General features: G+C 44.4%; 1 pseudogene; it reads right to left on the minus strand.

The window, feature by feature from the left end:
* LOC149748289 (uncharacterized) overlaps positions 1-3,610 on the minus strand; it is a 9,333-nt pseudogene extending 5,723 nt beyond the window's left edge.
* Between the last annotated feature and the right edge of the window lie 6,510 nt (positions 3,611-10,120).

The following is a 10,120-nucleotide window of genomic DNA, read 5'->3' on the forward strand; positions in this document are numbered from 1 at the left end:
TGTGCTTGAGCTGTGACCTCTGCCTCCCGGGCCTTTTCCTCCTATCCTGTAGTCGAAGTCCTACCATCCTCCTGCACTTCGTGTGTGCACTGCTCCTACTTCCTCAGAGTCCAGACTTTATGTGAGTTAACTGTGAATGACTCTCTCCAAGGGAGACCAACAAGGCAGAATGACCACAGTGTATTTAAGTCGGAATCCCTTGGAACACTCAGCTCAGAGGTGAGCCTTTAATACCAGTCCAGAGATGAGCAGTAAAGTCTAAGTTGTGATGATAAAATCCTGAGCGCTTAGATGCTCTTCCCCTAGCTTGCAGGGCCTGGTGTGTTCTTCATTGGTCAAGGTCACTGTGGGGAAGATGCTGTATTAATCAAATATGCATTAATCTGCTCTCGATCACATTGTCCCACTTGTAGTTAAAACTCTGTCCTGTTTCTTTCTAGTAGAAAAATGAACACTATCATGCCCCATCTAGGATGTCAGGAGCACCGGTTAGCAAGAGAGAAGGAGATCTAGGGAATCAGAAGGTCCTTGAATGCAGTTCAGGGACCCTTACTCCTTTCGGACTAGCAGTAACTCTGTTAATGAACTGCATTTGAAGAGTATTTCTCCGCCACCATTGCCGTCACAACCGCCTTGCCCCCCATAGAACAGGGGGCTGGCGCTGAGCACTGTCATGTAAAATGTGTGGGGCTCACATTATTTGGATTCAGTTTTTTCAAAATGTACATACCTCTCTCCCCTGAATCTCCAATGTGAAATGGACACTGCTTGAGTGGAGACATAAATGAACCAATACCTGCTTTGTGAGGTCTCTTTTAAGGGTCACCATCATTGTTCATTCCTCCCACAACAAAATTAGCGATATTAATACATGAGAAACAATTAAAATGGAATCCCAATACATCTGGAAGACCCATCAGAGAGCCCTGTGTGACCAAAGCTTAAGAACAATGCAGGGAGAAACAAGCAAGAACCCCGGATTTTATCATCGGAAGGTACCACGTGCCTGTGTGTTTGTATCTGCTGCCTCACTCGGGGGTTCAGCGCTTCTAAAGGGAAATCTGTTCGAATGTCAGGGCCCAGACAGCCCTCTTGCTTTTCTCAGTCTGCTTTTTGGATCTTGATGGCGTCAGGGGAAGGTTTCCGGAGAGTGTGCCTTTTCTTTTCCGGAATGTGAAGTTGTTTGGATGAGGCAGGAGGTGACCCCAGTGGAAAGGCTTGACTCGCCACGACTGGTTTTTGATCTGCATGGAGCAGAGATCTGGTGTTTGCCGCAGGCCGGCCAGGAAGCTGCCTCTAATCACAACCTGGGCTGGACTCGCAGAGGCTCTGGAAGGCTGACATTCCGCCTTGTCAGCATCTCCTGATGCGTTCATACCTCTGCGCTCTCACGGTTTACCTGGGAGACTGTGGATTCTGTGGTCACCCGGGAGGCCCCGGTTCCAGCTCCGCCAAGACAGAGCGCCGTTACTCTCAGCAGGCATTTCTAGGCTCCCCTGCCCTCCCGGAGACACGCCTTTGCAGAGGAGTCAAAAGACCTCTGCTCGGGATGGCTGGAGGGGTCGCCCTGCTGACAGAGAGGGCTGTGGTCATGCGGAAACTATGTGCGCAGGGCCGGAGGAAAGGTTTGACACACTTGAAGTGTCGGGCCGACTGGAGAATTCTCTCCCTACCCTTCTCCTAAAGAGAAGACCCTGCCAATACCACCACCAAACCAAGTTCCGAGAGGCCGAGAACAAAGAAAGCAAGATACGTCCCCCAGATGTTCGGCAAGATGAGCAGCGTGTGAGGGGCCAGAAGCCTTCAGCCTGATTCAGACAAAGCCAGGGTTATTTTGAGACCTGAATGTGGATGTGAAGGTTTGCCGCAGTGCCTGGCCGTGTCCCTCAGGGGCTCCACCTCACCAAGCACCTTCCACGCCCACTGAGCATCGTTGCACTGGCTGCCTTTCCCCATCAGAGCTCCCGCAGGACCAGGGAGACTATCTCCTGGCCACTTACACAGATGTCAACACAGTAAGGACACAAAGATATGGATAAAGCACCCTTCCCTTTCATGTGCTCACCCACTGACACGCGTCTCTACCATCTCATGTGCCCTGGGGCAGAGGTGTCAGGGCAGAGCTCAGACCAGCACAGCTTGTCCCCTCATTAAGTCGTAAACTTCAACCCAATTAAGGCAAGACCATCACTCTGCTATTCAGAGCAGGGGGGGGGGGGTCTCAAACTCGGCAGAATTAGACTCACCTGGAGGGGTTATTCCAACACGCTGGCTATACCTCCGGAGTTTTTGATTCAGTTGAGCTGGGGGTAGGGTGCTAAAAAAAGGGCATGTCTAACAGATTCCTCAGTGATGCCGAAGCTGCTGCTCCGGCACTCACCCTGAGAACCCCTGTACAGGTAAAACACGGAGGCCCATCAGCAGCCAGTAATTAATCATCAGTGGCCAAGGTCTCACTTACAGAAAGTAGTTAATCCGAAATTCAGACTCAGGTCTCATTCCAAAGCTTCGCTCGTAATGACGACAGCATTCTGCCAGCCCTGTGACACTCCATTCACAAATCCATCAGTTAAATAACATGGCTATTCAGTGAAGGGGAAATTCAAATTTAGAGTTTTAAAAAATAAATTGGGCATATGGATGAGGTGAATGAATTCAGACAAAGGGTGGCCTGGGTGGGACACTAGAGCTAGGGTGACCCCTGTTCTCATTTTCCCCCAGAGAGTCCCAGGTGATACATTGGTTTACATGATGTTTTATGATGACCCTAACTATGGATGCTACATTTCCTCAATTGATTAGAGTTTTTAACTAGAATTTTAAAAGGCAAGAAAGGAAGGTAACAATCTGAACAAATTTCCCCTGGATCCTCCCAGCGTGCATTTTACAGCCTCCCTCTTGTAAAGAACCATGTGGGGTGGGCTGTTTAATGAGGTATTTCCCACTCTGAGCTACAAAGTGATGATTCCAAATCCTGAGAGAAGCCCAGGGGTGGCTTCCAGCCTTAAGTGCCAAATGAAATGCCACCACGGGGCCTCATGTGAATCTGTGGGACTCCCAAGCTACCCAAGAGATGGTCATTGTACCTTATAAAGGAATGTCATGGACCTATCCCAAAGGCATCGGGCACCAATGCCAAAAGGCAATGAACTTGAACTAAGTAAGCCTCCTGATTGGCCGTTGCTGTTGATGCTGTAGAAGACTCTGCCCGATGGCATTGGGCCTGAGTAAATGCTGGCTTGGCTGACCCAATCCAGTAAAATGAATTGGGCATGACTAACGTGTAGGGATGCCAGGCCTTCCATTAACAGGGAAGGCATGCAGGGGCAGCAGTGAGGGTCAGCATACAAAGCTTGCAAACAAAGATTCCTTTCCAAAGGGTGAGTTACAGGGAGGAAGGAAGGAAAGAGAAGACAAACCTTGATGTCCTTGGGGGATGGGCTGCTTAACAAATCCATCCTTACAATTGCAATGCAGCCTGAGGCAAGAGCCCTTGACGCCACCAAGCAGACGTGAGCACACGGACACATCTGTAACATCCACGAGCCTCAGCCTTCCCCTCCGTAAAATGGGGTTCACACTCCACTCTGCTCCTAGTAACTGCAAGGAATTGCCATATGGATCAAATGACAGGAGATGGGAGAAAAGAAAGAAGAAAACTTTACATAGTTAAATGCTTTATAGGAATATAAGGTATCCTCTCACAGCACGGGTTGGGGCGGGGCGGTGAAGAAGGAGGGGAAAATCAAAGGGGGCTTTGGCTTTAAGAACAATGTTTAATTTTGTTTGAGGGTGGCAAATTCGCATATAATTTCTGTAATTTTTAAAGACGGGTAGATATGTGCTATATCTACAAGTCAGTATATTCATAAAGACTTGCAGCTCAATTAGATGGCAACATACAACTCTATTTTTTTCCTCATTTGCCCATTCGAATCCACGTTTTGGGGCCAGTTCTTTCCCTCCTCTTGGAAAAAGTCTAGAGATGGTCCCATAAAATTTCTGGTCTGCCTGAGACCACAAAATGCCCTCTTGTTAGTTACAGTCTCAGAAATTGTGTCCATTTGATAAATAATGTACAGTTTCATATAAAGGTCAAAATTCCACTTCAAGTTAAAGCTTCGCCTCTCGCCAACTCAGGCTGCCTCAGGCTGAGACCTCTAATGGGGGGAAGACGCACAAGGATCTTTCTTTATTTCCCTGTCTTTCTCATATCTTCCTGGCCCCAGTCACTGGATTTCTGACTCCTCCAGGCCTGGGAGAGTTAAAAGGCAGGAAAGGTCCTGTGATCAACACTATAGTGTGACCTGACGATGGTTTTCTCTGGCTTAAGGCCAGGCATTTGGGGTTGGCAGCGGGGAGTCCGGTTGGTCTGACTTTTCCTCCATCACTGGAGATCTCTCCTCCCCAGTTCCTTTATGCAGACCAAGGTCTCCCCACTGGCTGTTCCACACTTTCCCCTTAGCCCCTGGTGGGGTCCACCCCATGCGGAGTCTCACCGACATCCCGCGGACTGGGACTCTTCCTGTGTGGCCTGCATCTGGTCCAAAGGAAACATTTGGAAGTATGGGCTGTGCCCGAGCAGTCACCCTTCCCCATGCCTACTGGGCAGCAGCCCGCCACGGCCATGTGGAGCCCAGGCATACATGGCCCCAGAGTCTCCAGGAAGTCTGTGCAACTCCTTGAAGGGTGAGCTTGAAACCTCACTCATGTGCCTTGGGGTTAAGAGGAAGGAACACCGCGCGCACACAGCGGGTGGAGGCTGTGGGTGAGGTGAGAAGCACAGCACGCTCACAGCTGTCTCCAAAGGATTCTTCTCCCGATTTCCACCTCTCAGCTTCTTCAATTTTCAATGCAGCTTTTCAACTTTCTCACCCTTTTATACCCTCCAGTGAGGGGCTAAAAGGTTGCAAAACATCCTCAGCTACCTAGTTCGCATGTCCCGCAGAGATGATCCAATAAATTTTTTCTAAATATTCTGAGATACAAAAATGCAACTCTTTCTGCCTGTTGTCCACAGTGACCCCCAATCAACAGGCATTAAATACTACTGGACTCTTCGCTAAACAAGACAGAAAGGGTTCTCTCCTAACATCTCACTGTAGAAAAAAGACTGGAAGCAGATATGCTACATGTTAATAGTAGTTAATTCCAAGGCCTGGAACTATGGGTAATTTATTTTCATTGTACTTCTCTATATTAAAAAAATTTTTTAAGGAAAATAAGATATTCTTAGTAAAAGATGAAAAATTCTAGTAAAGGGGAGACTATGTTAAAGAATAAAAGAAAGAAGGGAGGAGAGAGGCAAGAAGAAAGGGCAGGGTTCTCTTTTCTCCATACTCTCTCCAGCATTTATTGTTTGTAGATTTTTTGATGATGGCCATTCTGACTGGTGTGAAGTGATACCTCACTGTAGTTTGATTTCCATTTCTCAACTAATTAGTGAGGTTGAACATCTTTTCATGTGCCTCTTGGCCATCTGTATGTCTTCTTTGGAGGAATGTCTATTTAGGTCTTCTGCCCATTTTTTTTTTTCCCTTGAGTATTAAAAAAAAATTTTTTTTAACATCTTTATTGGAGTATAATTCCTTTAAATGGTGTGTTAGTTTCTGCTTTACAACAAAATGAATCAGTTATATATATACATATGTTCCCATATCTCTTCCCTCTTGCGTCTCCCTCCCTCCCACCCTCCCTATCCCACTCCTCTAGGTGGTCACAGAGCACCGAGCTGATCTCCCTGTGCTATGCGGCTGCTTCCCACTAGCTAGCTATTTTACGTTTGGTAGTGTATATATGTCCATGCCACTCTCTCACTTTGTCACAGCTTACCCTTCCCCCTCCCCATATACTCAAGTTCATTCTCTAGTAGGTCTGTGTTTTTATTCCTGTTTTACCCCTAGGCTCTTCATGACATTTTTTTTTCTTAAATTCCATATATATGTGTTAGCATACAGTATTTGTCTCTCTCTTTCTGACTTACTTCACTCTGTATGACAGACTCTAGGTCTATCCACCTTATTACAAATAGCTCAGTTTCGTTTCTTTTTATGGCTGAGTAATATTCCATTGTATATATGTGCCACATCTTCTTTATCCATTCATCCGATGATGGATATTGAGCTTCATGGCTGTTTGTATATTTGGAGATTAATCCCTTGTCAGTAACCCTCTTGCACTGTTGGTGGGAATGTAAATTGATACAGCCAGTATGGAGAACAGTATGGAGGTTCCTTATAAAACTAGAAATAGAACTACCATACGACCCAGCAGTCTGACTACTGGGCATATACCCTGAGAAAACTGTAATTCAAAAAGACACATGCACCCCAGTGTTCATAGCAGCACTATTTACAATGGCTAGGACATGGAAGCAACCTAAATGTCCATCAACAGATGAATGGATAAAGAAGATATGGCACATATATACAATGGAATATTACTCAGCCATAAAAAGGAACGAAATTGGGTCATTTGTAGAGATGTGGATGGACCAGAGTCTGTCATACAGAGTCAAGTAAGTCAGAAAGAGAAAAACAAATACCGTATATTAACACATGTATGTGGAATCTACCACATGTATGTGGTATAGGTGAACCTATTTGCAGGGCAGGAATAGAGACTCAGACATAGAAAATGGACATGTGGACACAGCGGGGGGAGGGAGGTGATGAATTGGGAGATTGGGATTGACATATGTGCACTGCCATGTGTAAAACAGATAGCTAGTGGGAACCGGCTGTATAGAGCAGGGAGCTCAGCTCCGTGCCCTGTGATGACCTAGATGGATGGGATGGGGGCAGGGTGGGAGGGAGGTCCAAGAGGGAGGGGATATATGTATACTTATAGCTGATTCACTTGGTTGTACAACAGAAACTAACACAACATTGTAAAGCAATTATACTCCAATTAAAAAAATTGTTTTTAAGTAGAAAATTAAAGAAAAAAAAAGAAAGGGCAGGAAAGGAGGGTAAAAAGAAGACAAAGAACAAAGCCATGGCATAAAATAGATGACAGAAACAGAGATCATTATTTTCTTTCAAAGCATGTGTTTAAAGTGAAGTCTGCTTTTGCATAGTAAATGCACTCATTAATTTAGAACTAGTATTGCAAACATCTACCTTTTCGTAAAGGCTAAGAAAATATGCTAGACCAGACTATTACCCATGTTTGTTTTGTGTGAACAGACTTGATTCATCTTTGCATGAATCCCAGGGACAGGCCAACTCCATTGATGGAAAGAAACTCAGAATCAGGATCATTCCGTGGGACTGGTGTGACGTTTGCATTTCGCACAGGCCACAGTGGAAGAAATGTGGGGGAAGTTCCGAGGAAGTAGCTGCATAAACAAGACTGCAGAGACCATCTACAAGCTCTTTAAATAACGTTAATTTAACAGCATCCATTTGAACAATGTGCTAATCTCAGAAAATCTTCTCATAAAACAGGTCTTGGCATCAGCTTCTTCTTATAGCTAGGAAAAGTAAGAAAACATCAATTCCTTTTTCTTTAATTCCAAGACTTCGACTTCTCACTGTTGAGATGGGATGGCAGGCATCGGGCCTAAGCACAGTGGGGTGCCGTTGGAAGGATCTTAGGCGGAGGAGCTGTGTGTGGGGTAATTTCTGTGTGCCTCCAGATGCCCTCTCCGCCATTCTCCATCCTGCTGTCTACCCCAGGAAGGTTGACCTCGGCAAAGTTCATCCCCTGGGCCTTCTTGCTGTCTACCTTTGAGTTGGGTTTAGTCAGTGGAAGGTGCTGGAGGATATGGAAACATGAGAGGAGAGAGACATTGGGATATTCATTCATTCGTTCATTCTACTGAAGGTTGCAACTCCTGGCAGATAGCACTCTCCTCCAGCTATAGGTCTTGCCGAGGTCTGGCTGTAGATGAAAATGTTCGAACCAAGGAGGGCAAGAGTGGATTTCAGGAGATTAGTTGATTATTCTGCGTCCAGGAGGAAGGTGATGATGGTTTAGTCTATGGTATGCAGTGTAGAGAAGTAGATAGATTCTGAAAGCATTAAGGAGATAAACTTAATGCAACCCATAGTCATGGATTGGTCATGGATTGGACATGAGGGTGAAGGAGAAGACTTCTAGGTTGTAGGTCTAAGAAATCTGACAGATGACGGGCCATTTGCAGTGGTAAGGAACACTTAGATTCAATAATCTCTCTCAGGGAAACTCACTGTGTGAGTTACTCCATTGGAGGTGGAGGTTGGGAAAGGTCCTTTCTTTCTGCCATTCACTGAGAGCCTGCTGAGGAAGCAGCACCCAGTCCCTCAGCAGTGGAGGGTGTTTTAGGGGATGTGGCTCTGTGTGGTTGAGAGGCCTTATCATGCATTTGGAGAGCAAGTTCTTTTCTCGAATTCTAATTTGCATCTACAGAAACTCATACTGTTTCTCTTACAACACCTAATGAAGACAGATTAGGCAAAACAACTTTAAAACTTTACTTCTTCTAGCTCTCTAAGTACCAGAAAAATTGAATGTTAGATTTACAATCACTGTGCGTTTTGTTTGAGAGAGAAAGAAAAAACTCATACGCAAAGAACATTTTCATAAATCATGTCTATGATTAAAAAAATATGGTTCAAACAGACACAACTGCACTTTACCCTGCATCTGTTTCACATACACAAATGTGTCAGGTTTACATAAACCACACTGATACAGATGAAAAATAAGGGAAGAACAAGATAAAAATAGCTCTTACAGTATCAGGGTATCAGTAACACATCTTTTATTATAATTATATATGATACCATTGCAATCAATCACGTTCTTATATTGCATTGACTAGTGACCTCAAGCCCCATGAAGGAAGAGCTAGCCAACATCCAGGAATCGATCCTTGTAGCTTTTTAAAAAAGAAATCTTCAATGTCATATGTTTGGATTTCTGGTGACAATTTCAAATATAGTGAAATGAAGCAACTTCACCCCCCAGGTGGTGTCCACGTCCTGATTTCGGATGTGTTCCTTTACATGATACCGTCGCAAGGCAGGAGCAGCTAGGGGCAGTGCCCCGTTTCAGGTGCTACTATAGATGGATCACCCGCGAATGGAACCACCCAACCAGCCACTAGTAGCTTCCCAGGCCTGAGAGATAACACTGTTGATTTGAGCTTTTATCAACCCTCTCTCCTACTGTCCCTGACTATCTGAGCAAACATGCAGCTGGAAAACTCAACTCATTTTTCCCCCTCAACTAAAATATTTAGCTTTTATACTATAATTTTAAAAATTGCTGAAGTCTCAAGGGAGGATTTTTTTTTTAATGCATGTAAACTTGACCCTAGTAAGTAACACTCTGCTTTCTCATTCATTGACTAAACACACTTATTTCTCACAAACTTGCATTATTTCAACGTCTCTTAATGCTTTAGCTGTACTTTTTGTCCCCTCATCAGCCCTAACCTTGAAGTCCACAGATCTATAACCAGACACTTTAGTGTTCTACCAGGGGCAATTCTATTTAAGGGTAAGGAATCGTTCTGCCATGCAAATATTTATCCCAGATATAATATTTTACCAATTTTAATCTTCAAATATTGAGGTTACTTAAAATTCTACTTTGACCCTGGTATCCCATTTGAAAGCATTTGGACATAGGTATCAGAAGATTTTTTTTATTCCCCCTTTTTCTGGGTACAACACCCAAATTTCCATTTATGAAATTGTACTTCCCAGTAGGGGGTGGAGGGGGGGGGAAGAATTGGGAGATTGGGATCGACATGTATACACTAATACGTATAAAATAGGTAACTAATAAGAACCTGCTGTATAAAAAATAAATAAAATTCAAAAATAAATAAATAATAAATAAATAGTAATGAAGTCTCATTTTCTTCTAACTTCGAGGAGATAAAAAAATAGATGTAAGGAGACACTTTAATATTCTCTTCCCATCATCAAAAGAAATGACTGGCATGCAATCTGCTTTGGAAACCACAGGTTTAGACTATTCACAAGCAACCCCAAAAGTTTAAAAGTTTAAAAAAGAAAAAAAGGCACTTCCCCTCCTCTCCCAGGCCACGTGGATTAAATAGGGCTGACGCCATCCCTCACTTCCATGAGTGAAAAGAAGACCCAAGTCAACTTAACGAGAGTGAGCC

This window comes from Delphinapterus leucas, chromosome 10 (assembly GCF_059928025.1).
Source record: "Delphinapterus leucas isolate spDelLeu-1000000601 "Yukka" chromosome 10, BTC_Dleu_Yukka2, whole genome shotgun sequence".
NCBI lineage: Eukaryota > Metazoa > Chordata > Mammalia > Artiodactyla > Monodontidae > Delphinapterus > Delphinapterus leucas.